Source organism: Hemicordylus capensis, chromosome 11 (assembly GCF_027244095.1).
Source record: "Hemicordylus capensis ecotype Gifberg chromosome 11, rHemCap1.1.pri, whole genome shotgun sequence".
NCBI lineage: Eukaryota > Metazoa > Chordata > Lepidosauria > Squamata > Cordylidae > Hemicordylus > Hemicordylus capensis.
Genome location: NC_069667.1, coordinates 28,079,584 through 28,106,973, shown reverse-complemented (window position 1 = coordinate 28,106,973; position 27,390 = coordinate 28,079,584). Strand labels below are relative to the sequence as shown.

The 27,390-nt window shown below is 45.9% G+C and overlaps 1 long non-coding RNA gene across 1 annotated transcript in view; it reads right to left on the bottom strand.

Moving 5' to 3' along the window:
• Nucleotides 1-376: 376 nt before the first annotated feature.
• Nucleotides 377-27,390, bottom strand: part of LOC128335287 (uncharacterized) — a 49,396-nt gene continuing 22,382 nt past the window's right edge. The window contains exon 3 of the long non-coding RNA XR_008311565.1: nt 377-812. This is a non-coding gene — a long non-coding RNA (uncharacterized LOC128335287). The remainder of the gene's footprint in view (nt 813-27,390) is intronic.

The following is a 27,390-nucleotide window of genomic DNA, read 5'->3' as shown; positions in this document are numbered from 1 at the left end:
TGGCAGCACTAGAGACTGCCCGGCCTGTGGTTGACCCAGAACGCTGATGAAATGGGAGGAATGCTCAAGGAACTGCTAGGAATTCTCCTCCAAGTCTCATGGCACTTCTAGGAAAGTCCATCAGGAAGACTTTGCGAAAACAGGAACAATTCAGCAACAGAAGAAGAGTGATCATGTGGGAGTAGGGCAGGATGGGTGCAGCCAACCCACATTCGGATGAAAAGCTGCCCTAGCCAGCTCTTGCATGATCACTTGATTCCCCCCCCGCCCCCCCACCTTGATCTTTGCAAACACATGACACTCTCTTGGGAGTGTGCAGCCTGGCTCCTCCCGCCCTATTTAGGGTGGTGGGAACAGCCCTGGTGTGTGTATTCTCTAGCCCATCGTGCCTGTGGTGATGATGTCCTGGTAGCTGGGGTCTTGCACTGAGCCAGAAGGAGACATGCAGCAAGCATTTCTCTGTTGAGCAGACAAGGCCAGAAGATGAGGATCCTGGAATTGATACCGGAGCTGATACAAAATCTCGGATACTGGAGTAGCTTGCCCATAGAATCCCTGCTCAGCTCTGTGGTTCGAATGCTGCTTCACATCTTCAAAGCAGACAGGCTTCCAAGTATTTCAGCTTCCAACAAATTGTCCCTGGCTCATTATCCCAAGGAAGACCACGTTTTGGTGAAGCAGCTGGTAAGACAGGCTGCACAGACAGGACCATCTCTGATATGAAACAATTAACAAAGACATTGGCGCTGACACTGGCCATCTTCTCGGTATCTTCGAGTACCACACGTTTTCCCTGGGCAAATGAGATCCACCTACACACGGCAAGGAACAAACTGTCAAGCACAGAAAGACGCCACTGAAGGATCTACATGAGAATCCTTGATGTACTCAGAGGAATGTGCGGCTAGGAAAATGCAAGCATCACAGTGTGACAAACAAAGAGAGGGTGGAAATACACCAAGTGTGCCAATAAGGCATTGTGTTGAGCTTTTCTCCTGCCATCGCTCTGGAAGCAAAGCAAGAAAAAGGCCCCTGGTGGCAAGACTTATGACTCCATTCCAAAATACTGGGCTTTTAATGGAGTGAAAGGCTGCACTTCAGCAAAGGGATCATTGTGTTGTTGCGAGATATGCTGCTGTATTCAGACTCTGCCCCTGAGTTTCAAAACCAGATTTCCATGAGGCAGGGGCTGGATATAGAACATGTTGGACACCAAAACCTCCCCTGGCCCCTGGCCCAAATCAATAGCATCTTTTAATGCGCCCTGGACACATGATGTCAGAAAAAAAATGCTACATTTTGTAGCATTTCTGTGATGTATGAACCCTCCCTGTGTTGGGTGAGAATGTGGGTCACTCACCTCAACCCAAGATTGTCAAGCCAACTTCAAACGTCTGTTCCCGAAAGTTGGGCTGAGATAGTTTAGCCACATTCTGCTCCTGACACTGGAGGGTTCAGATGGTGACAGTATCAGAAGTACGCGCTCAAAGGAAACCAGTGATTCTCCCCTCTTACTGTCCACTGTTCTGTGTGAAGCCCCCTTCATAAAATCAAGTGAAGTTTGTAGAGGAGAAACCGGTGGACCTCACTATCACCAGATACAGTGATAGCCACCCACTTAAAAAGAATATCAGACACCCTCAAGGAGGATAGGCCTATTGATTTATATTAGCTGAGGCAGCAAAATGCAACTTCTGTGTTCAGAAGCAGTATATCTGTTGCTGAAACATTCTCAGAATTTCTCTGCCCCTGCCCCAAAGAATTTTGCCTGCCCAACTTCAAGTCTGAAATTTTCTCCGTAAAGAAAACTCTTCAGTTCAACAGTATAAATAGGATTTTTCACATGCACCTACAGAGCCACACTGAGGCTGTGTGGTAGATGCATGTGTACATTTATGTTCATTGAACAGCTACGCAAATCACAGAAAAAAATAGAAAGCATTTCACTGCTTTTAGTTTGTCGTCTTCTTCCTTTTTGCCTTTTGCCAAAGGCCTAGCTCCAATCACAGCTCAGACAGAGCTACGCAAAAGCCTCTAAGGTGAGCTTTCGCCCCCTGGGAGTTTTCTGAGAAAACTTTGTAAATAATGAGCTGATTCTGAACTGAACCGAGTGGAGTTCACCCATCACTAGTCTTCACTGGCCTGAGTAGGAGGGACGTGAGATAGTGTCACTCTTTCCAAAATAAGCAGCAGGTACTGAAAATATTTGCAGCGCCAATCCACCAATGGAGCCTTGAGGCCACCTGTTATGATTCCGTCCTTCTCGCACAGTACCTGCCTTCGATTAGACTTCTCCACCCACCCGCTCACTCTTGCCTCCTCATTTCTGCTCGGTGTGTGACATGTTGTGCAAATGTTTCCTGTGCTTGTTTTTCAAGTGGCTTCTTAGAGCAGACATTCCCTAGAGTGTACTTTCTCTTTCTTTACTAGCACTTTTTTCTATACAAACAACAGATTGCTTTGCTGTCCTTTAGATTTAAAAGAGAGTAAGTGGGGGGGGGGAGGTGGTGAATCCTGCTGAACAGATGTCTGCCTTCTTTTCAAGCTTCTTGGCAAAAATGGAAAAACTTGCTCCTTCCCGGCTGCCCCTTTTCACAGGTGTCACTCCTTATGCGTCTGACTCCCAAGTCAGAGAGGATGTTTTAGCAACTACCATTCACCAATGTTGCAGTTTTAGCGATCATCTGCGTAGCAAAGTGACCTACGGAGAAGAACCTTCAAGAACCTTCTGGAGCACAGAGGGCTGCAAGAGGCAGGCTGTGCTTTCGTGTTGGAAGCCCTTCTGATTTCATTTTAAGCACTCAGAAGAACAGCTGAAAGCAAGGAGTAACCCCCCAAAAGAGGGCCCTCTGAGTAGAGTAAGAATTCAAAATGCTCCACTTGTTGTTGCAAACATGTGTACTAACATCTTGGGTGTCAGGGGAAAGGAGTTGCCAGGATTCCTGGTGGACTTGGGGAACCTGGGAACTATAATTTCTAGGGATTTGGGTGCTTGGGGCAGGATTCTAGGACATAACAGAGCCCCCATCACTAACCTTCCCCTTTGCCTCGGATGCTGTCCGTCTAAATTTGAATGAGACAGGGGAGGGGAGAAGAACTAACTAACGGAGTGAAAACTAGCTTAAGTTTATTGTTGTAACCACAGGTCATAACACAATATATGTCATAACAAAGGAAAGGGGAAGGGGAACAAATAGCCACAGAGAGAGTTGGCAGCAGTATCCGCCTGTTTTGAGGTGGGCCCAAACATGAGCAAAGGTACTTACAGAGAACGGAAAAATAAATTCAAAATCCAAGCCCTTTCCCACCACCTCAGAATTCTGTGCCATTACTGATGGTCAACATCCACCCATGAAAACCCAAATTCACTGCATTCTGAAACATTTGCTGTAGGGCTAAGTGGGCTAGGAATGTATATAAAACCAGCCCACATACAACATCTAAAAGCATGCAGGAAAATATTTCTCAGAAAAATCAATCTACCGATGTTTTCTAAACCAGAGTATCATATTAAAATGCACAGTCTGTGGAGATCTACCATAGGCTCTTTCTCACAGTCTGAATTGGGGATGGAGGAGCAGTCAGCCAGGGTAGCGACCGGGCTGATCAATGGAATGTCAACCCAAAGATCCAGCTAGGAGGAGGGGGGGGGATGATCTCGTGGGAGCTGGGTAGGATGGGTGTGGCCAACCCACAGTCTGTCCCCTGCATGCCACAAAAAGCGGGGTGGACAGCCCTCTGACCCTGCTCCCACCTCCCACACAATCACTCCCCACCACCTCCTCCTCCCTTCTTGTTTGGAGTTTCCATGACTGTCGAGCGGGAGGGTGCCCAGATCTCCTGCCCTGATTAGGATCATGGAAATGAGCCTAGTTTCTAGGATCTGTGCGCAAACTCATCCCAAGAGCTGTTCTGTACAGCCAAGTCACAGTCTGCCCACCAGCTATATATATATCTTGTGTCCAAGCAGGTCTTAACCACTCTCCTGTTTTTGTAGTTCCAGACAACAACCCCAAAGAAGCCATTTATTGATCCATGGATGGGCTGCCATTCTATTAGATTGCATTGGGGCGGGTATGTTACAGGTTGTGTAGGGCTGCTCAATTCATATTGCTACTTTTTTAAAGCAACAAAACCCCTGTGTCAACTTTTTCAGCATAATGTTGGGAACAGCATTAGCAGGTTTTCATTTCCCCCACCCCATCTATAAAAGAAAAGGTGTTGTTCCAATTAGCAGGCCTCCCGTTTTGGCTCTGAGTATCCTGACAATAAATTAACTATCTCATGCATTATTCACCGTAACAAATAAGAGATTGTTCTTTCCATCAGAGGAAGCAAAGTAATGAATTCCTTGCCAGTGGCCCATGTGCTAAATAAATAATGCCTAGCCCAACATCATTACAGGTCAAGACGCAGGTTGATCAACTGGGCAGGCATCAGAGAAAGGTTGTGCAGAGGAGAAGAATATGGCAGATATTACATGGCAGAAATGAAGACTGACATCTGGTTCAAAAAGCAGTTAGATCTGCACCAGAATAAGAACATAAGAACAGCCCTGCTGGATCAGGCCCAAGGCCCTTCTAGACCAGCATTCTGTTTCACACAGTGGCCCAGCAGATGCCACTGGAAGCCTACAGGCAGGAGTTGAGGGCATGCCCCCTCTCCTGCTGTTGCTCCCCTGCAACTGGTCTTGAGAGGCATCTTGCCTCTGAGGCTGGAGGTGGCCCACAGCCACCAGACTAGTAGCCATTGATAGACCTGTCCTCCATGAATCTGTCTAAGCCCCTTTTAAAGCCATCCAAGCTGATGGCCATCACCACATCCCATGGCAAAGAATTCCATAGATCGATGATGCGCTGTGTGAAAAAGTACTTCCTCTTGTCGGTCCTAAATTTCCCAACCTTCAGTTTCCTGGGGTGACCCCTGGTTCTAGTGTGGTGGGAGAGGGAGAAAGATTTCTGTCTGTTCCCCCTCTCCACTCCATGCATAATTTTATACACCTTGATCATATCTCCCGTTAGTTGCCAGAATACAACCCACAATGTATTAATTAATGTATCAAAAATCACTTTGACAAAATCAAAGTCTGTCTAATAATGCCGGTAATATGTCCACTCAGTGCAGCTTCAGAATTAAAAAGTGTCTGACACATTTTGACCAAGGTGTTCATTAGCAGTCTCAGGAGGAATTCAGCATTCATCTCCCTGCCAGCAGGTCCCTATTTTCCCACTCACCTGAATGGGAAATATGGCCATGTTGGCAGATATGCATTCATAAGGAGAGCCTTGCTGGATCATAGCAAAGATCTGTTTTGTCCATCATCTTGTTTCCCACGGCTGCCAACCAGATACCTCTAGGAAGCCCACAAGCAGGAGGTGAAGGCAATAGCCCTCTCCCACCACTGCTCCACAGAAATGGGTATTCAGAAATGATGGTATAAGGGCAATGAAATACGCATTTCCACACTGCAAAGCTTTTTCAGTGAGAAAAAGAGGGGCTTTTGAGAGGGGCTTGGGAGAAGGCCTTGGTCAGGGAGATGGGAGCAGGCCAGAAAAATAGGCACAGCTTGAGGGCTGCCTGTAAGAAGGCGTAAGAGGCGGAGGAGAAGGGGTCTCCTGTGGTTTCAGGCTCAAAGAACTTGGAAAAGCAAGGAGAAGCACCATCCTCGAACTTGGAACCTTCTGCTCTTCCCAGAGCGGCTCCATCCCCTAATAAGGGGAATATCTTGCAGTGCTCACACATCAAGTCTCCCATTCAAATGCAACCAGGGCGGACCCTGCTTAGCTAAGGGGACAAGTCAGGCTTGCTGCCACCAGACCAGCTCTCCTCCCAAGACCAGCTCTCCTCTTGAGCACTGCTCCTTATGCATGAATCTGGGGGGCAGGGGCATGTAGGGCTAATAGGGAATACTTGTTTTCAATTAGAAGGAAATAACTTGATTCCACATCAGACAAAAAGAAAGCATCACCTTTTGCTCCATCTTGGAATCACGGTTGTCCGTGGCTGTGCCTTAAATTGGCGACCTGAAGTTCACTGGCGCACCGTCCAATTAACGATGTGCCGTCAGCCAGCCGTTGCCTCCCGGGCTGCATTAATTGCAAGCCGCGTTCTCAGATGAAATTCTTCCTCTCACTGTTTCCCCTTTTTATTCCTCCCATGTCGTCTTATAGGCTTTTTGTCACTCCTTGTATCTGTTTTAATAGACCTAAATGTCGGACACTACAAGAATAGGTTGTAAAAAAAAGGGAAAAGGGAAAGCGAGACACATTGACTCCCAGCAGTGTGTGCTTCCCTCCCTCTCCCCCCCCTCACACCTCCTCGAAGACTATCACAGGCACGTCAGCTACTCAATAAATGTGGTAATGCAATCTCCAAATATGCACTTTTCCCAGAAGTTCCAGGTATTTCATTGCCAATAACTTTCTAATTTGGCACATTAAATATATTGAATAACCTGTCAGAAACAGCTGTGAATCTGACAGGAAGGAGATGCTTCAGGAGGACCATTTCAAATCCCAAAAATATGGTGTAAGCAGTTTTCAGTTATTTTCTTCTGGCAGGTTGGTTTTTGTTTTTTTCAAGACGTCTCCCTGGTTTTCAGAGGATTTTTCAAAATGCCTTTTCTTTTCTAAAGGAAGTCAGTGTCTTAGTCAATTCCCAGTGTCAACACCCTTAACAGCCATTGACTTTCTCTTCTTTAAAGAAACAGGGAGAAAAAATCTTATTTAAACCTCTGGCTATGATTTCTCACCCTAGGAAATCTGTGGTCAGCAACCCACACCACATAAATAGCTTTTCTGCTTCCTTTGCCTTTCTTCCCCACTTGGTGATTAAGCAAGTCTGTGGACTGCGTCTTCCTTTGACTCTCAGAGAAATGTCGGGTCGTGGAGTTGGCATTTCCTTTTTATTATCAGTCATCTTGACCCCCTGGGATTCTGGGGACATTCCTTACGAGCTATGCTCTTGCTACAGAGGAAGACAAGGTGAACATCAGATGAAGCGAATAATGAAAGGTGGTGAAGGGCTTTGATGACAAAGATCATGTGAAGAGATTGCTTCCACATTTCCATCAGTGGAGAGAGCAGGCCTTTGATGTGCACTTCAATGGCCAAGACACATCATGGGCTCACCAAAAGGATCAACATCTTACCATGTTTCACCTGGGCGATGGAAATAAGAGCACCAGCAAAGTGCACAGCAGTGAGACACGTTTAGCCCCAAATTCACATAAAACCAACATCCCGGAGACTCAGAGTGCAGCTCACACTGAAGGATTTGTAACCAGAATGGGCCTTTTGATAGATGTCTTTCCTTATGGAGATGCAGCTGTGGCATCTTAATCCTTGTGTGCGAGAACCATCTGGGAAGACCCTTTAGAGGGCACAGCCCCAATCTGGTGAAAGTTCCCAGGTGCCTGAGTCCATTCTCCCTGCTGCTAAAAAGCATGGAAGTTTTAAATTTGCTACTGGCCTGTACTTGCCTGCAGTGCTGTCCTTTCCAGGAAGGCTGTTTTGCAGGTGTGCCTTCAGGGAAGATGTTCAGGGCTGGGTTCTATCCCAGGGAGCTCAGCTCCCTGACATCAGGGTCAACCCCTCTCCCCCTGTAGGGTCAATCCCAAGCCATTGTCCATGGTCTTCCACTCCACCCCCCAGCAAGAAATGGAAGATGCCATTCTTCCTTTCCTCCACCCCATTTCTCCCCCATTCCTCCTGCCCCCTAGCCCAAATTCCCCCCTCAGCTCTCACCACCACTACTCTTTCCTCCCCAACTGAGGGTGGGGGGCAGTCTTTCACCTCAACCCAGTTCTTCCTCTCCACTACTTTTCTCCCCCCACTTTTGATCTCTTTCCACCACCACCCACCCCAGCAGGGCCAATCTTCTTCTACCCCCACCTCTGTGGGGCTCCTTCCTTCCTACCCACCCAGCACCCTGGCACTGCACTCTCCTCTCCTCCTCCACACTTCCTTCTGATTACTTGCGGGGGGGGGGAGCCTGGAGCTATGCAGCAGAAGGTGGGGATGTGCAGGACACACACAGACCAGGACTTCCAGATGCTGCTGAGTATAACTCCCATCACCCCTAACCAAAGGCCATTCAAGCTGGGATTGATGGGAGTTGTATTCAACAATGTCTGGCTGGGAATCCCTTTTACAGGGATAACTGATAAAGACTCCATGCTCTTGAGGAAGACCCATGACTGAAATGTGTTGGGAATTCTTCACACAACAGCACCAGTTTGACACCGTCTTATGTTGTCCTTACCATTTTGTGTGTACCCCCTCCCCCAATCAACACTCTCCCCGCCCCCCCCACCATTCTGTCCTGGATAGCACACATTTATGTCATTGTGATCATGCCTCATAGGTTTTGTAGTCTCAGTGGAGAATTTTCAATATTGTTTAGGCTGAGCATCCACACCCTGGTTGGAAGCAAGAACAATTGTCGTGAATCATTGATTTGGTCCTTTGAAACTAAACATATAACTATTTTCATGCAGGCTTATTTGGATCAATATTGCACTTTTGCTCTCACACAGTCCACCGTGTGGATTCACACATTCTACTTATTAAAAAAAGATACTTACCCATGAATATTATTTTTTAAAAACCAAGTAGCAAAGATGAACTTGCGTAGGGAGCCAAACACATCAAAAATATAAATAGCAAAAAATGCACTACTATATTCCACAATACAATAAAAAGTGAAGGCAAAAAAAAATAATATTCAATATACATCAAAGAAGCATCAAAAGCAATTCGCAAATCTCAGAAGTAAAACCTTAGTTAAAAATTTATACAAAATCCATCAAAATTATTTTTGTGGGGTAATTTAAAAGCGTATCTGTCACAATCCACTGTAATATTTATTTAATTTGGTTTTATAAATAAGACAACTATTTGATTTTCATCATTAAAAAAACAATGCTGCTAGAATTTCTAAATTCTAGGCTGGTTGGCTACCAAGTTTCTGTCTCCTCTGTAGAAGTAGAAGTAAAATGTGTTGGGGGGGGAATGAAAACAAAAATAGGCCTTTTATAGCAAAAGGGGTTGGCCTCTGTTTCAAATGCCTCCTGGAATAGAAAATCCATACACAGGGTCATTCACACAACCCTTGCCACCTGTATTTGATGCAGCAAAGCCAGTCGCTGGGCTGTAGCTCAGCGAGAGATCACCTCCTTTGCATGCTGAAGGTCCCAGGTTCACTCCCTGGCTGGCAGCACCTCCAGGTAGGGCTGGGAAAGACTCCTGAGCCTGAAATTGTGGTGAGCCGCTGCCAGTCAGTGGATTGATTGATTGATTGATTGATTGAGTGGTAATTTCCATACTGCCTTTCATTAAAATAATCTCAAGGTGGTTTATAAAACATTCAACCACATAAAACCATAACAACCACACAATAAGAAGTAAAATGGAATATAAAAATACAAACCTAATTAAAAGTTTAAAAAACATGTACAATAACACCAGAAGATACAAAGCAGCAGCAAACAAAACACTCATTTAAAAGCCTGGGTAAAAAGCCAAGATTTGACTTGCTTTCAAAAAACTGTGATGGAGGCTGGGGAGCAGAGGCCCACCAGGAGAGAGCATTCCAGAGTCTGGGGGCAATGACCGAGAAGGCCCTGTTCCGCATACACGACAGGCGAGCCTCCCTCATTGTTGGCACATGGAGCAGAACCTCCTTGCATGACCTTGTCGAAAAGTGCAGACAATTAGGGAGTAGATGGACCAATGGTCTGACTCTGTATGCGGCAGCTTCCTGTACTCCGGTCATGTTTGGTGCTGTAGGCTCCACATTTTACTTCGCAAGAACAGGATTCTAGAAATAAGTAGCTGTATGAGACACCTTTGAATGTCTGGACTGGTTCATCAGCTGGAAGTCACCTAACTCTTTGCTTGAACTATAGACATGCTGCATACCAAGAACTTTGGGAAAGAAGTCATATTATCTCAAGAACAACTGATATGAAGCAGAGGTTCCCGAGGGGGACTTGAAGGGTTCCCAGGGGGTACTCAAAGCTTTCTTGCCTCCCTGCACTGCAGCTGTGCTATTTGTTCCCCATCTGAAGATTCCCAGCTTGAAGCTGACATGTCCTCAGTTCTGCATCCTCCTCAGCTCCTGACTGCCTGGCTACATGCGAAAGCTAATTACCAGGAGAAAGAGAGTGACCAACTTGTGAAGAGGTCGTGTTCCAAGCGTTCGCTTGTAAGTTGGATGTTCATAACCCGGAAGACATAAAGTTCCTATGCGGGATGGCTTGTTTGTATGTGCAGGCTGACGTTTGTAACTTGGGGACCCCATTGATTTAATATGTGAGGGAGCTTTGTTTGTAAGTACGTGTCGTTTGTAAGTTGGGGAGTGCCTGTAACTTCAGTGGGAGTCCTCATGGACAGTGCAGTTTGGATGCAATGCAGTCACTGGAGTAGCCTGCCTCATACCTGTAACATTTAAATTGGTGTGTGCATCACATATACATCTCCATGGAGTACTTGAGCTGAAGATGTGTGACAGGAGGGGTACACTTATACCAGGGAACCCCTGATATGAAGGATATCAGTGGCTATTAGGCATGAGCAAGAAGGAGCTTCCACAGTCAGAGGCAGCATACCCCAGATTACCAAATGCTGGAAACAAACAGCAGGGGTTGATTGTTACCCGCCAATGCCATCCTGCCCGGCTTTGAGCGCATGCTTTGAAGGCAGATTATTCTAGTCCCATTCCTGCAAGGATCTTCTGACTGGAGGATCTGAAGTAGCAATGCTAGGACATACCGAGAGATCCGCTGCCTATCAAGAGAGCCAGCACTGGCCTAGACTGGCCTCACCTAGCATAACACCGCTCATAAATCACCTTTGATCATTTTAGCTGCTGCAGTGTGAAGGGGGAAACCATGGATCTTGAAAAATAAATATCCAAAAACAGATTCTATCAAATGTCTTTTAAAAATTCATCCACACGATTCTAACGGGCATTAATAGATGTTAAAGTAATGTTTTCTTCCTGAATTGTTTAAAATTACCTCAAACACTTATTTAATGGATCTCACATTGTATTGGGTGTTATGGTATTATGGAATATAACCGATGTGTGTACTGGGATTGTGTGTTGTTTTTAATGCAGTGCAACCCTTCTTTCAAATTTTGCTATTCATAGTGTCAGAATTGGCAGCATGAATTAATGTTCCCAACACAGCTTTAGAAAATGCATGTACATATATGAACAACATAAAGAAGAGTGCACAGCTATGAAGCACCCAAGCCTCAGTACAGTCTGAAGTGAAAGGAGGCTGGTTTGAACTCAAAAAAAGTGGGCGTGAGGGGCTGCAGCATGTCTGCTTTCAGCTGGGATCAGCAAGACCATGCAAATGGCCAATGCAGTGCCTGCCCATTGGCCATTGGCCATTTGCCTGCCCATTGGCCATTTGCGTGGCAACGCTGAGCACAGCTGCAAGCAAGCAGGCACGCTGCAGCCCCACACGCCTGCTTTTTGGAAAGCAGCAGGGTGGGGGCTGGCAGGTAGGAGCACCTTCCCTGCCCCGGAAAGTGACCCCACCCCCTCTGAATTGGTTGCTGGGACCGGTTCGGCGCTCCTAGAATCGAGTGCCAAACAGTTCCATGCACATCCCTGATACTGAAGTCTACTGGTTCACAAGAACCGTCGTGTTTGAGCTGCATCTGAACCAGGCATGTCATCAATACTGGACTGGTCCAGATACCAGCTCTGCTGTCTTTCATGGCAGCTTCTCGGCCACAACTAATCTTCTCATGGCAGAGCATCGGATATGCTTCGAAGGGATGCTGTCTGAAAGCCACATTCCGCGTGACACTGCAGAATCTGTCTTGGTGGGTGTCAGGGTCATGTTGGCCTAAAATCTGCTGGAAATGATTAAAGTACAGACTCCTGTCTTTGGTGGGAATTTGGACGTAATCCTTTTGGACCACCCCACGTCATGAACCTGCTGACCCTACACCATGTCTGAATGCTCTATCCAGGACTCAGGGACTGCTAGGGATGATGGAGGCTGTAGTCTGGCAACACCGAGAGAACATCGGGTTTCTATGATGGGGATTGTAGTCCAACAATACACAGAGAGCCTCAGGCTGGCCACCCACTACCCTATGGGGTGGGACCATAGCTCAGTGGAAGAGCATCAGGGAGGATCCACTCCCTGGCATCTCCAGGTAGGAATGGGGGAGATCCCTGTCGGCAGCCTTGGAGAGTGGCTGCAGCCAGTGAGTGCAGATCATACTGAGCAGACCAATGGTCTGATTCGGCATAAGACAGCTCCCTCTGCTCCTATGAGGTTGTTTTGTTTCTGTTTTTTGTTTTGTTTGGGGAACCCTGCACCTTGCCTCAGAATCAGCTTCCCCATTGATTTAACACAATGACTGCAGACAAGATTAAATGCCTCGCTCTCTTCTTCCTTGCCTCTGTCACCCTTCATTATCACTGATTTGTGACTACCTGGCCAACTGGAGAGCCTCACTGCACCAAAAGAATTAGCAAAGCCACGGTCCAAACAAAGGGAAATTGATCCCTGTGTAATTTGTTTGACTGGCGGTTTAAAGCCACATCAAAGTATAATCCCCATTTCAGCCAGCCCAGACGCAAACTAGCTACTGAGAAAAGAGACGCTGGGCCCGTTTCATCATGGTTAAGTATTTATCTAGCGTAACCAGGTATATCTCAGCTAGTGAACATAGTTCACTTGCTCTTTACGGAAGCTCCCTTCAGCTAGCTCTCAAAAACCTGAGTGGGAAGCGACCGTGGAAGCCTTCTTGTCCACCCCCTGCCTTGCTCAGCACTGAGTTGAAGCAGTTTTGCCCTGGATCTTCCAGACAGCTGTCTCTCGAGAATTCATAGGGCCTTTAAGCAGTGAGGTTTTGCAGATCTCACCCCCCTTGCTGTTCTCCCAGCATACCTAAGTCCTGCAGATCCCTAAAATAAGATGTATTTCTGGGAATGCAGTGTCACAACAATCTTTCTAGGTTTGTGATAGTCCACCACACACCTCATTTGCCTCTGGAATTCAAATCAAGACATGTCAAGACATGTCCCAAACAGACATGTCAATTAGGGGTGTGCAAAAACTGGCTGGCCCGGTCCGGTTCAAGTCCAAACTGACCTCAAACTGGACCAGGCCAGTTTGGTTTTGCCCCCCTCAAAGCCCCCTGGTTCGGTTCAGCTCGGAGGTGGTGGTTCACGGTTGTTGTTGTTTTACTTGCCTCCTCTGGGGTGCTTCTCTGAGGCCACAGGGGGTGGGTCCATGGAGGTTCCCTCTACCCCTGCCGGCCTTCCTTATGTCAAAAAGCACCCAGTTGGGGTGACATTTGCCCCTTTCTGGGCCTTTCCTGCATCGCAGTGGCCATTTTGGAGGCTGCCACACATGTGCAATGGGCCAACCATGCAGGAGTTCAGCTCAACATCGAGCCACAGGTGGGGCAGTTTGGCTTGACACTGAGCCGTCAAACTGAACCAATTTGATTTCAAACAGGTTTGGATTCGAACCTGTTCGCACATTCCTAATGCCCATGTTTCACAAGATTTTTTTTTTTAAAGTTCTATCCATCAAAATAACAGCAGAGCAATAGCCCCAGATAAGATAAGTGAGGGAGCCAAGTCTATGGAAAAGACTCTATGGGGAAAACAACTCGACACCCCAGGCCCACTAGCAAATCTGGCTTGGCAGAAGACTATTTGTTCTGGGAGTGGGGCCATGGCTCAGTGGGAGAGCATCTGTTTTGCACGCAGAAGGTCCCAGTTCACTCTCTGGCAGCATCTCCAGGTAGGGCTGGGGAAATCCTCTGCTTGGTGCCCTGAAGAACTGCTTCCAGTCAGCATAGACAATGCCAAGGTAGAAAGTCCAATGGTTCAACTTGGTATAGCACATGGCAGGCTGATACAATCTGTGTAATTGCTCTGAATTATTATGAGTCAATATTTGCATTTTTGAGTTTCCCATGAATTTTTTTTTAATGTCCTTGTTTTAACTACCTAATTTCATGTCAAATATCTTTGTTATGGCTACGGCTAAACAGGTTGGATGATGATTGACTCAGCAAAAGGCAGCTTCCTGTGTTCCTTTGCTTTTAGGTCTCCTGAAAATTAGCAATGTCAGGTGGCTGAACAAAGAATTCGTTGCTGTGTGGCAATGTGAACTCAACTTCAGGATCTTTGTCTGGGTGATTAAGCCACTTCCTGCCCACCTAGTGATTGGGGTGGGATCTGAATGCAGATCTCACAGAGCCAATGATCACATTAGAGCCTCCCCTTCTCTGGATGTTTTTAAAGAAAAATCTGAAGTCACACCTGTTTAATCAGGCTTTTCATTTATAGATTTTAAGTTGTAGAGTTTTTAATCTCTATTTTAAATTATTTTAATTGTTCTAATGTCTTGATTGTTGTTGTGTTTAGATCGTAAACCCACCAGAGATTGACATATGGGGTGGTATGGAAATGTGCAGCATAAAAACAGATAGATAGATAGATAGATTGTCTTGGTTATCCTTGGAAATAATGCTGGGTTGCTAATAAAGGGAGCTGAGTGTTTTATGGAAATACTGCCTTGTGGGTTTCTACTTTCTAAGGCTCTTTTGCCTGATGAAGATCTTTGGTGTGCCATTACTTTCTCAAGGAAAAGGATCTCCAGGCAAGTTGCATAAAAGAGAATGCCGCTCCCATAAATTAAAGGTCAAGGCCATGAAAATGAGTGACAGCCAGTGCAACTGACACAGGCCTTGAGGGTCTCTGTGCCGCTCTTTGCCCTGCCCTGCCATAACGTCCTCAGAGCACGGCCGTTTCTACCTGCAGCTCACCTAACACGTTTCTTTCACCCAATGGGGATCCTCTGCTGTCTAGCTTCTCCATTAACATTTCCCTACAGGACGCATGGCTTGGTTTTCAATGCATTCGGCAAGGTACACTGAGCTGAAGAGAGCCAGGGAATTGAGAGAAATATCTCCCTTTGGCACATGCAAAGTTTCCCCAGCTGCTTTTTCTGCACTTTTGAAACTTCTACAAAGAGTTAGGGAGGTGTTCTCTCTAAATGGGCATGGGTGCTTTGATGGGGATGTGAAGTTTTTTCTGTTTGTTTTTAGAGATGAAGCTGCTCTGCTTTGCATCCACAGCTCTGCTCCTTTTATTGCAATGAATGGGATGGCCCATATGTGCAAAAGCTCCGTGTCCATATCCAGGTGCAATTGGGACTCTGATTCAGTTGCTCGTGGATAAAATCCAACAGGTAGTGTCTCCGTAAAATCCTCCAGGATTTAAGAACATACAGCATGCAGGCAGCATAATCTGAAGCATGTCTGCTCAGAAGGAAGTCTCACTGAGTTGCATGGGACTGGCTCCAAGGTAAATGTGTATGGGGTTCCAGCTACACTTTCAAGTAGAAATTCTGTTGGGTTTCATTGGGCTTTAAAAAAAAAAAGCTGAACTGGGCAAAGTGATAACATCTCACGATAACCTTAAAAATCATCCCAAAGACTACTATTGTATCAAACATCCTTTGAAGGTGACATTCAGAATGTGCAGCAATCCAAAGGTGAAATCTGAATTCTAAGATATTGTCAGCTTTCAAATCCAGACCAGTTTTGTTTCTGCTTTAGTTAAATGTCCCCTGCTAACTGAGCAAAGAGGTACCTTTGCGATTCTCTTTCTTGAGCAGGGAGAGAACAACTGGCCCTATCTATCCCCTCCAGTGGCTGCTGCTGTGCAGTGAGTTCTTCTTCTCACACTCTGTGCAGAGCCTGCAAGAAGCTCCAGGAGAGAAGAGGAGGTGGCTGGGAAGACCCCTGCTCCGCAGGCACTTTCCAAGTTGGCAAGGGTCAGTTTTGAAAGTGGGTTGGCCCCCACCAGGGGCACGGAGCAAGACAGCACTGTGTATGCTACCTCCGGCCCCACAATCCCTTGGGCCGCCCCTGCCCCAGCCTTCTATGTCTGCAGAGGGCTTGTGCACAGAAGCAATCCCAAACCGCATCCTCTCTCTTCTGCCATTCCTTCTTCCATTGGTCTGAAGCTCATATCTAGACTCCAGCACAGTTTCCTTGACGTTAAACGAAAGTGGCACATTGACATTTTTGAGTCTACCTAGAGTTGAGTCTCACAGGTAAGCTGTGAAAGCTGAGAGTTACAGAACAGAAGTGTGAGGCCCTCCACAGTGTCGGTGAGATCTGAAGTCTATACAAGCCATCTGGCATGACCCCCTGCTACCTCTCTAAAGGGGGGGGGGCAGTGCAAAGATGCAGGAAAACAGAAGGGGGGGGGACAGCAGAGCAAACCCTCTTTTTAAACTATTTTTATCTGAAAGAACAAATGGAGAAATCCTTAGCTGAAATTACTCACCTACGGTTGGACAAAGGACAGAACATTATCAAAAGTGAAATGCACCTTTTCTTTAGTGATTTAAGGAACATGAAGAATCTGTTCACATGTTGACATTTTTATACACTGCTGAGCTGACAAGGGAAATAGCTCTGGTTCAGATGCTGGATAGCTGACTCTGTTGCATCCTGGGAGCTGGAGGGAGGTGAAGAGGCTTTTGGTCAAAAGTAAAACCTGACTTTGGTGACCCTCATAATTACATTTTATTGATTGAAGTTAGGTGTTTCTGTTCTGGCAAAACCTTTAAGACTATTAACATTTAAAAAACTGTAGTCAACTCACAGCTCATTAAAAGGAAGTTCACACTTTTGTTAGAGATTGCTTTCCCCCCATTCTTGAATACAGCAATACATCTCTCGATCCTAAAAGACACGTTTTCCCCTGTAGCCAATTTAATGATAGCTAGTTTCATAGCATAAAGAGGCATACGTGCAATCTTGCTCAGTTTAAGAATTCGGAAATTCTCTTGCTTCCAATGGAAACATTAAGCTTAAGGGAGCGAAGCCATTCAAATCAATGAGACATTAAAGGGGTTTAGTTTGGTTGGATTGTGCTGCATTGTTACCACTGAAGCCTGCAGCAAAGGTTCATCTTTCCTGACTCTCATTGAAATGAATGGGATTACAGTTACTTGGGAGGGCTGGGCTTGTGGAAGCAAGCATGAATTGCTCCCTTTGCTAAGCAGGGTCTACCCTGGTTGCATTTGAATGGGAGACTCTATATGTGAGCACTGTAAGATACTCCCCTCAGGGGATAGGGCCACTCTGGGAAGAGCATCTGCATGCTTGTATGCAGAAAGTTCCAAGTTCCCTTCCTGGCATCTCCAAGAGAGATTCCTGCCTGCAACCTTGGAGGAGCTGCTGCCAGACTGTGTAGACAATACTGAGCAAGATGGACCATTGGTCTGACTTGGTACATGGCAGCTTCCTATGTTCCAAGTTGTGACTAAACCCCACTCCATTGCTTTCAACTGGACTTAAGTTGTGACTAAATTGCACTGGATTGTGTCTGAAGCCTGGCTTTACAAAAGTAAGTAAAAGCATTGCCCAAGTAAGTGGTGAACCCTACTTTGCTCTGACTTCTCATAAAGGTTTCCTAACTCTGTGGGGAAAAGTTGAACCATTACTAAGGAGTTTCCAGGTAGCAGCAAAAATACCTCTCTCCCCACACTTCTGCAGACATCTGTAGTCTCAGGTAGCACCAACTGGCGCTCTGTGAATAAGGACAGAGCACCAATCCATGCTGCCTTCAGGGTCCTACTGCAATTTTCTCAGCACCACCTACTGGTCCGTTCTTACATTACATGAAGACCTGATTACTACTTCTATGACAAGTGATGGTTCTTCGCAGAATGTATTAAATAGTCAGCAGGTGGCGCTGAGAAAATTGCGCTTGGACCCTGCTGTGTATGTGGCCAGAGTGTGAATTTGCATTGCAAGGAACTACAAAAGACTGCAGTGTTGTGGAAGAGTGTGCAATTTTCCTTGCAAAAGCCCTGTTCCAATGCTTTTTGCTGCTGCCTGGAAACAAGTCTGTTTTCTTCAAGTTCCATTACACATTTCAGCTCCTAAAACAGCTGTAAGGAAAGAGCTGCAGAAAGGCCCAGATTCATGCAGATCCATGCATTTTTGTCTTCTTGGATTTGGATTGTCTGTCTATATAATAATATATCATCTTCAGCACATAACACTAATCAGCAAATCAATCTCATGAAGTGCAAAGAAATGTCACCGTAGAGGTTGCCCAAAAGTTCAGCTTTGGTTTTTATTTTATTTTATTGGAAACTATTCTATTTCCATTTCTCTTTTTTTCCACAAGGAGAAGGTTTTTCAGATGGAGTGAGTGCCGGGGAGAAACCCACGAGGAATGGCCAAGCTCCAGTTTCTGCCAATTTGCATCATTAGGGACCAATGAAGGATGATAGTCTTTGACGGGAAAAGTACTCAGTACAACTTGCTGTGCTTCTTGTCATGGTGTAAAAAGCCTCTGACTGCAGATGACGGAAGGGGGCCAGAAAGGGCATCCTTCAGTGATGTCCCCAGACACAAGGCTGCCTCTGCTTCTTCAGGCAGCAGGCTTTAAAAAAATAATAATCTAGACGGCATTTTACATTTATTTTATTTATTTATTTAACGTGTTTCTATACCACCCAAAGCCGACGTCCGGCAGTGTGCAGCAAAAACAATACAAATTAAACAAAATTAAAATGATTTAAAATAATTTAAAAGCCAACATTAAATGTATTTACACTATAAATCTAATTAAATGCCTGGGTGAACAAATATGTCTTCAGTGCCTTTTTAAAAGTTGCCAGTGAAGGGGAGGTTCTTATTTCAGAACCTCGGGGCAGAAACTGAGAAGGCCCATCTCTGAGTAGCCACCAGACGAGCCAGTGGCAACTGTAGATGAACTTCTCCAGACGATCTCAATGGACGGTGGGGCTCATGCTGATGACTTTTATTTAAATTATCTTTTAACTAACATGGAGAATGACATTATCTCTGGCGTGGCCAGATTTTGTTATATTGTTTGTAAAATGCGTACTGTTTTATTGTAAATGTTTGCTGGTCAATGGTCGAATAAACTTCTCTCTCTCTCTGTCCTCCATGAATTTGTCTAAGCCATCCAAGCTGGTGGCCATCACCACATGCCATGGCAAAGAGTCCCATAGATTAATTATGCGCTGGGTGAAAAAGTGCTTCCTTTTGTCAGTCCTAAATTTCCCGGGAGGAGGAAGAGGACGTGGTAGAGGGATAGGAACCCATCTTCTCTTGTCCCAGGGACCACTCCAATCTTAGGAACACAGGAAGTTGCCTGATACTGAGTCAGACCCTTGGTCCACCACCTAGCTCAGTGTGGGCTACACTGACTGGCAGTGGCTTCTCCAAGGTTTCAGGCAGGGGTCTTGCCCAGCCCTACCTGGAAGTTTTTCACACGGGGCTTTTGGAGCCCTTTAACTCGCATCTCCTCTGGAATGGAGGGGTGTCTTCACACATTGTGCATTCACATATCATGCGGCCTCGTTTCCACATATGGCCATGCCCCCTGCATCAGATGTCAGATGCCGTGAGCAGATGGGGCAGCTCCACAGGGCAGGGCGGCCCATCCGCACAATGGTGGCTCTGCCCTGTTCCCACTAATTTCAACAAGGGAGATTTACAGCCCAGTCTGACTCATGTCCTACTTAGATTAGTCAGACTTACTCCCAAGTAAATGTGCAAATGATTCCAACCATCAGCATGTGCCTCGCTCTCCTACTGAACTCCACAGAACTGACAAGTGCTGAGCTTTGCTGGATCAGGCCCATGCATTGCAGTTTTCCAGAATAGCAGAGGTCAGTTTTTCAGGGTCAATTAGTAAATTTGCTTTGATGATGACCAGGATTGATTGTCAGACTCTTAGTTAAGCAATATTCTCATTGATTTGTATTCAGATTTCACAGAAACATGGTTTTAAAAATAAAATAGAATAAAGGAGTTGGAAAGTGACCTTTTATTTAACAGTCTACAGTCAGCATAAAGGGTGTGGCAGGGACAGTGAGGGCAAGGTCAGTTTGTGTGTGTTTTTTTTAAATGGATGCAGGGTTGGTGCTTCTCCATTAGCCAGGATGTCCGCCACTGTCGGGGCGATTTTGGGGGAGTGAAGGGGTGGGAAAGAACCTGAAAAGGGCAGTGAGGCTTTAGCTAGACATAAGGTTTGTTTACCTTATGATGAAGCTTGTTTGACATTTTGGAGTTGATTCAGAACCTAGGGCAGCTGCCTCTTTGGAAAGCCTCTCTTTGGGGATTAGGCCAAACCTTCCACTCTGCTTGAGCTTCCTCTTGCTTCCAAGAGCACATGACAGGAAACACTCAGGTGAGGGGAGAGGCCAGTACCTGGCTGGCTGAAAACTGGAGGGCAGAGGAGGTGGCACCTCCCGGCACATCTGGTCGCATCCCGCTCAGCTCCTGCCCAGGAAGGAAGCTCAGGGGTCGGGCTGGCTCTTGGGAGGCTGGAGGAGTCTCCTCTCCACTGGACTGCACTGGCCTCTGCTGCTTGTTCCAGGGGAGAGGGGTAGCTGTTGAAATTCCTTTCAAAATGTCCAACAGTACAGTCAAAGTCTGGTGGATGGGGGAGTGAGGAATATTCCGGGGGTGGGGGGAGAGACTGCCGGCTACCTCTTGCTACCTCTCGGAGACATCCTTGGCTGCTGCCTTCACATAATAGTCCATTGCTATCCATCCCGAGGACATGGGAAGAGCTTGGTCCCAAAGGCAAGCGAATATGTCATTGTGTTGTGGCTGTACTGACCACATTTCCCTCTGGATGCCTACCAAGTGCATCAACTTCCAGTGCGATGGAAGTTGATGCCACTATATTTTTGACAAGCTCTAAAAGGGAAATAATTGTATGCATAAAGCATGGTGGGGGGAAAGTTAGGTGAGGTTATTATAAACCTCTTGCAAAATCCATTATGGACAAAGGGTGGATTCTGCAGACCTCGGTGCAATTCGGATGCTATATGTCCAACACTAAAAGTTCATTCAAAGCCAGTTAGAACCTGCTGCATTAAAACTCTCTTTATGCACAATTTCCAAATCTTATTAAAGTGCCTTGATTTACAACTATGCAAAATCCTCTTCCCCCCCCTTTTAAATACACCTTTTAGTGTGGTGCTATAAAAGCTTTTAAGGGTCCCAATGAATCCTTTGCGCCGCTTCAATCAGCTCATATTAAAACCTGATTGTCGTAAGCAGAAAATGAATTAATACAGTAAAGTTCTACGTACTACATTAAGTGAAAGAATATTTGGCAGGGGCATATTTATGACTGAATTACGCCAAGAGATAAATTCTTTGCTGGAAAAAATGTCAACCTTTTATTGTGCAAAACTGGTTCAGCTGCATTTACGTAATGATTTGTAGACGTGGAACATTTTCAGGCATTCTGAAAGCCAAAGTATGGATGAGATTACAATTTACCCTAAAATTTACTGCGTACACTCGAGCACTGGCATATCCTTACTTCAACATCTTCTACAGCCAAGCCTGTTTATTCAGCAAATAAGCCCTTAACTGTAGATTGCTATTGTGCCCAGAAAAGAATACCAAAAAGGCTGGGAAGGAGACGATAGAACCTCCCAAAGCTTAATTTATTTCCTTTTTAAGATTACTTCTGAAAGCACAGACAAGAGCCCCAACGCGATGCAAAACCTTCCCCTTATTTCTGCAAATATAACTCCCGCTAGCGGGGCAACATCTTAAAGTAGTGGTGGCTCTTTCCTGTTGAGCAGCGGGAGAAAACCACAGACCCCTTTCAGACCAGTAGGGTGCCTCCCCAGTGGCTGTTGCTGCTGCCTACCTTACTTATTGGTTTATTTGAGATTGTGAGCCCTTTCAGAAGTGTCTTATTATTTTTATTCCTTTTCTATGTAAACTGCTTTGAGAATATTTCCCTTTAAAGATGGTACTACAAGAAGAAGAAGAAGCAGCAGCTTCTGCTAGCTGGGCAATGCATGTCTTTTTTAGAATGGTGACTCTGATATTTAGGGACATAGGAAGCTGCCATCTACTCAATCAGACCATTAGTCCATCTAGCTCAACACTGTCTACACTGACTGGCCGCAGCTCTCCAGGGTTTCAGGCAGGAGTCTTTCCCAATCCTACCTGGAGATGCTACCAGGAATTGAACCTGGGACCTTGTGCATCCATAAGAACATAAGAACAGCCCGGCTGAATCAGGCCCAAGGAAGCCCATCTAGTCCAGCATCCTGTTTCACACAGTGGCCCACCAGATGCCTCTGTCACTGAGCTACGGAGACTGCATCTCCTAGAAGAAAAAGAGTGTCTGTCCCTATTCAGCACAGCATGAATTGTCCCGTTTGCTAAGCAGGGTCTGCCCTGGTTTGCATTGGGTTGGGTGACTACAGAAAAATACTCTGTCTGCTGAACGATATTCTCCTAAGGGGAGGGGCCTATATCTCAGTGGTAGAGCATCTAGTCTGCATGCAAAAGGCCCCAGGTTCACTTCCTAACACCATCTCCAGTAGGGCTGGGAGAGATTCCTCCTGCCTGAATCCTTGGAGAGCCACTTCCAGTCTGTGTAGACAGTACTGAGCTAGGTACTCTGGCTTTTGGGCTGTTGAACACAGTTCCAACTCTCCAAAATCGGTAAATCAGCAGAAAAGAGCAGCATGGAACCTCATTCTAGCAACCTAACCCCAAAGGGACTGAAACTCCTCATTTTACTTGGATGCTCCAGGAGGCTCACTAAATAACCATGGCAGAAGATCTGGGCAGCAAGCAAGAGCTGGACTGGAGATGTTCAAAAACTGCTCCAGAAAGATCCAGCCCTGGGACCAATCCTAATGGAGTCTACTGTTCAGATTCAATAGGCCCGCTTCTGGGCACCGACTCTGCCATGCCCAATGGATGACTCAGTCACAGAGCACTTTCCCACCGCCATATTCACAAGGTATTCTAAGCATTGCTGATGAAAGCAGGCCCTTGCTTAATCTCTCTGGCCTACCTTCTCCACCTTGCCAAAACCCTGGTGATTCAGGGAGAGCAACTGAACACCGTTAAATATATGCTGCAGTTATATTTTCTGAACTGAAGATGACACAATTTATCTATCGGGAATCCAGTAAATTACCCAACCAACACACTTTGCAGAAACAGAGGTAACAGCCATAAATTAATAGCTACAATACGCTTTAACCTTTCATGATAAAGTTAAGGCATATTTTATTTTAAAAGGCCAACAGTATCTTCTGTGGGATCAATACCTGTCAGGGCAAAGGACGTGGCACAGGACCTACTGCTTGGTGTGCATCCAAAAGGGATTTATTCCAGGGATCAGACACATTTCTCCAGTGCATCCAAGCATCATAGTGCACATGTACTGGAGTGGATGGTCAGCCTGAGCTGGCCCCATCCATATGAATGCTTGATATGGGCAACTGCCTAAGGCCAACGTCAAGTGTTCAGGCACATCAGGTTTCAATAGGGAGCTGGGTCCCATGAGGCTCTCCAACTAGCTTGCCAAATTTCTGTCCTGTTTGCTCCTATCGCCACTTCGCAGGTGATTGTTATATTGTGCATGCACATGCATGGCTACATGAAAACTGGATGAAGAACCGGCTCAAAGAAGGGCAACCGAGATGGTGAAGAATCTGGAAACCAACCAAGTCCTATGAGGAAGGTGTGCTTAGCAAGGAGAAGAGAAAACAAACGAGGCCTGCCACTTGTCAAAAGGAAACATGGCAGCCAGGAGCAACGCTCTCTCTGGAGCAGCCATCATGATGGGCATATGCAGGAGATGCCAACAGCATGAGCAGATAGATTGGACTCTGCCTTCCATTACTTGCCTTCAGACTCCAGTCTTCCTGTCAAGTCCATACATACAAACATCATTTGGGTATTAGCTTTGCTAGTCGATGGAGCCAGAAGCCTTGAACTCCTTCTAGTTGGCGCGCAGCCATTTCTTGTAACTGACAGCCAGCTGTCTTGCAAAATTCAAGGGTGTCTACAAAGCATGGAAGGAGATACTGACATGCCCCCCACTTCAGGAAGGAACTGGGCCAAGCAACGGCATCAGGAAACAGATTGTTCAGCCGTGGCATAATATGACAAGGCGAAATATCAGAGGTGCCAACACCGCAAAGCTTTTTGCCACTGCTGAGAGGTCATCCTCCCCAGATGCAACGGGACATCAATCCCAGTGGCTAGATGGAATTTGACTTCCAGAAGGAAGCTGTTAAGATGCAGCCATTGAAAACCTGCTGAGACAGGATGGGTCTGCTGCCACTGTCAAAGGTGTTTGTTTCCTCCCCGCTCCCCCTCTGCTACTGCAGATCTGGTCTCAGCGCAGCTTATAATAGAAATGGAAGCATGGACACAGAATGACCTGCAGAAAAGACTTGAAGGTCATCATGTTGATGTTCATGTTCCAAGGTGGCATCTGCTACTATCAGTTACCCATCAATCTGCTCCCTGTTGAAATGAGAGCATCTCCTTCTCTGTTTGTTTTTGGGAAGACCCTCAAGACTCTCCTGTTCTTGCAAACTTTTAATTAGAATTAATTTTAATAATTTCAATAATTTCTTTTAAGAACTGCTTTATACTATTGTTTTCATTGTGTCTCATGTATTTTAATCTGTGTTGACTTCTAAATATTTTAAATTTTGTCCACCGTCTAGACATGTACATATCAGGTGGTATAAAAATATGATCAATAAATCAATCAATAAAATAAACTCCCACAGCTGTCCATGAGCCAGCTTGGCAGTGTGTGTGTGTGGGGGGGGCAGTCAGGACAATCTAGGGAGACAAATGCTCAGTGTGATTTCTGAAAAGATCTGAACATCTAGAGAGGGAAATGAGGTGATCACATGGCAAGACTTTCTTTCAGCTTTTAATGCATTCTCATGCTTTGGTTGTCCTGAGCATCAGGCCTGCAGTGGCCCATTTTGCAATGGTGTTTTAGAAGCTTTTAAATGTTTTGAAAACAAGATTTATAACCCTGTTATAAAAATTTCATTGATGTGGTCAGAGGAATAGAAATGACAATGGGCAGGAATGTCCTCCAAAGATTACTCCATGGAAAGAGCACAACAATGTGTTCGTTGTTATCCTAACCCCAACCCTAACCCTTTCCTCTGTGAAAAAAATGTCTGCAACTTTATCCGAATAATCGGTAGGGATGAAGAAGGGGTGATGATGCAGAGAATGCAGAGTAAGTGCAACAATGCAATCACCTTTTTTCCATCTCTAGGCAGGTAGTTGTTGCCCGAAATCAGCATGAGCATTCATCCCTGAGATGATGGCCAGGCTCACGGATTACAATCCACCCTCAATAAAGATGTTTGCAGAGATGTTCTTGGGCAAAAGCCCATCACATGACAAAAAGGCTCCTGGGCTGACTGGCCCAAAGCAGAATCAGGGCAAACCCAACACAATATATCCATACACACATGTATTAGAGAGGAGAGGACAACTGGTCATGTGGTAGCAAGCATGACTGGTCCCCTTAGCTAAGCAGGGTCCACCTGGTTGCATATGAATGGGAGACTAGAATTGTGAGCACTGGAAGAGATTCCCCTCAGGGGATGGAGCTGCTCTGGGAAGAGCATCTAGGTTTGAAGTTCCCTCCCTGGCAGCATCTCCAAGATAGGGCTGAGAGAGATTCCTGTCTGCAACTTTGGAGGAGCTGCTGCCAGTCTGTGAAGACAATACTGAGCAAGGTAGACCAATGGTCTGACTCAGTAGTATATGGCAGCTTCCTATGTTCCTATGTTTGTCTGCTTATACTAAGGGGGGAGGATAGGGTGTAATTGGGCAATAATGTCAATTTCCCTTAAACATCTCCAGTGCAAATCTAATTCTTCTCTATATCTGGCAGATTTTAGCCATAGCTGATTAATGTACAATCAAAATCATTGGAGAAAATGCTCGGGTTTGTTGACCTGCAAGTAAAATCCTACAGAAAAGCACTGGCCACAAGAGCTGCTAACACCAAAGTTATGGGATGGAAGTGTTGTTGATGAAATTGTAACTAGAAGTGACACCTACCAAGAGAAATCAATGAACAAGGACACTAACTCACCGAGACTGAGAACAGCTTGGAGACTCAGCTTCCCTCCTTGCAAACGCTTTATTTCAATATCACACAAGGAGACAATTCACTTGTGCCACTCTCCAGATTAGCTCCACAGAAATCAAATCAATTTTATCCTGGGCGAGGGGAAGAGGGGGAGTCAGCTTTGCGCAGCTTCATAATTCTGCTAGGTGCCGATATCAACTCACCACACTGCCGGTTTATTTCCAAAGTTCAGCTTTAAGCTTCGAACACATACACAAACAAATAGCCTGTTGGGTAGGGGGATGCTCTGCAGCGGTGAAGGCAGGAAAATGGAAATTGTTGGCCACTAGCCTGACACACTTGGGGCTCTCTGGACACGACAAGCAAGAAATGTCGTATACGGGTGTTAGTAAAACAATGTGCAGGGTGAGATTCAAGAGGTGTGACATTCTGAGTTGCAGAGCATGACAGCAAACGTTGGCACACAGTGCTTAAAAGATGCTGGTCTGAATCCATGCTGAAGGGAGGCATCTCATTTTCATTTGCCATTCTTATTTAGTTTGTCCCAGTCTTGACCCTTTGCCATCCTGCATGAGAGCAGTATGCAATCTGAGTGGTGCCCCCCTAAGATCTCTGGCCATGTCACAAAGGATTTTGGGAGACAATGCCAGGATCACTGCAAACCACATAGAATGTACACATGCATCCCATATCTTCTGTGATATAAGAACATGTGGAATGCATTACTCACATTCTATGTGGCACAAAAGTCTAGGGGTGTTTACGGAACTGTCTAGTCCGGTTAGGTTCGAGTCCCCCTCCCCCTGCTGGCCTTCCTTGCAGCCCAAACCAGTCCATTTGGCCAGCTCTTCGGCCCATTTGGGCCTTCCCCCTCCAGCACGGTGGCCATTTTGGAGGCCGCTGTGCCTGCACAATTGGCCTCTGTGTGGCCTGGGTAAAGGTACAGTTTTTTTTTAAAAAGGTCCATGAACCCCCAACAGTCAGGGGTGTTCGGTCCGGGGTCGGACTGAACAGGGGATGGTTCGGTTCGACCCCGAACCTTCGAACCAAACTGGTTCGATGTCAAACATCAAACCTGTTTGCACATCCCTACAAAAGTCCAGCCCTGGAAACAACAAATATGAATTGAATTTTTAAAACATTTTAAAGCTTTTAAAACAGCATTGCAAATTTGGCCACTGCAGGCCCGATGGTCAGAACCATAAAAGCCTGAGAACACACTGAAAGCTGAAAGTCTACAGTGTGATCCCTCTTTTCTATCTCTAGGGGTGTAGACCTTGTCAAAAATCACAAGGGCCATCCGTCCCCCCAGCTGGCCCATAGACTAATAGTGCAAAAGCACAATTCCACCAGTCTCCGGGTGTTAGAGTAACTGGCGAGCACAACTTTCTTGTTATGCAAGCACTTGGTTAGACAAGATGG